Genomic DNA, 1,477 nt, shown 5'->3' with positions numbered 1-1,477 from the left:
CACACTCTCTTTCTCTCCCTCTTTCTCTCTCTCTCTCTATATATATCTCTCTCACACACACACACACAGACACACACACACACAGACACACACACACACACACACACACACACACACACACACACACACACAAAAGAACAGAAAAGAAGACATTCCTGTTTCGGGGTACTTTAGCCTTCAACTGGCTGGTATCAGTATGTCTTGAGTGTGAAATCATACTTGCATCTGAAACACGGGACAAGAATATGGGCTGGTATTTTGTCAGCTGCACCGAAACGTACTCGGATTGATTGGTCTAGGGAGTTATTGATGTAACAGCGCTTTGACATCACGCACATGTTTAGCCCACTGCTTCAGTTTTGTCTATGATTTATTTGATGAGCACCAATCTTCAACTTAGTACACTAGTTTAAAAATGGCACGCTCCTATATACGCCCTTCTCCGATTAGACTGAAACAGAATCATCATGTGGTAGCCATGGAAATTCTGCTGAAAAGGATTTAACTGGTGAAACTGAGGCGACGCCATTCAGACATTGCCAAAAGAACAAAGAGTATCTCAAATGTGTGACCGTGCCACGAATTTGTGGTGCGAATGGTGTGTGTCGTGGTCATTTTTTCTTGGAATTTTTTGGTCTGATTCTATACAAATCCTAACAGGTGGATCATTTTCACCCTTGACATTAAAGGAGACCTTCAGGATACTTTTTTTTACGCGCTTTGTAGTGAAAAACTACATTGTGGATTTGTCTAAAATGAATATCAGACAAATTTCTTTTGACTCCAAAATGTTCGGTACAAATTTGAAACACAAAAGTTCGGTGTGGAGGAAAATATTTACAAAAAAGTTATTTAGTGTTTTTTCGGATAGCCCTGTATAATATGAAGGTAATAAAACAAACAGTAAACGGCAGCAGCGCTAAGTGCACTTTGAAAAAAAAAAAAAGAAAGAACTGAATTTCGTTCTATTTTCCGTTTCGGTTTCCTCTGTCATTGCCCTATAGAGGCATCTGTAGGCCTAGCTATACAATCCTCTTTTGCTCGCCGAGATTGACAGTTATCTAACTAGATAAATAGAAAGATAAATAGAAAGATACTTAAGTGAACGGATAGATAGGCCATACGAGGGCGGGCGCAAATGTGTGTGTGTGTGTGTGTGTGTGTGTGTGTGTGTGTGTGTGTGTGTGTGTGTGTGTGTGTGTGTACCAAACACTTGGTCAGATTGGAAGAGATCAGATAAATTTTCTTCACAACAGAGCGGGCACAGAACATTCACACTGGGATGCTCGACAAAAGAAAGAATGGGGAAAAAGTGATCAATGCACACGTTGCACAAGACTCTAGAAACAAGCATATAGATCTGTCTAGCGCTGTGTCCGACATATATATGTCATATCCAATCAACAAATGAACACCAGACGTTACCCATGGCATTTTTCACTTTAGACATTTCAACACCAAACATTCCATACGTACA

The sequence above is a fragment of the Aplysia californica genome, unplaced genomic scaffold (genome assembly GCF_000002075.1).
Source record: "Aplysia californica isolate F4 #8 unplaced genomic scaffold, AplCal3.0 scaffold00117, whole genome shotgun sequence".
In the NCBI taxonomy this organism is placed as follows: domain Eukaryota; kingdom Metazoa; phylum Mollusca; class Gastropoda; order Aplysiida; family Aplysiidae; genus Aplysia; species Aplysia californica.
This window is presented reverse-complemented; position numbering follows the sequence as displayed.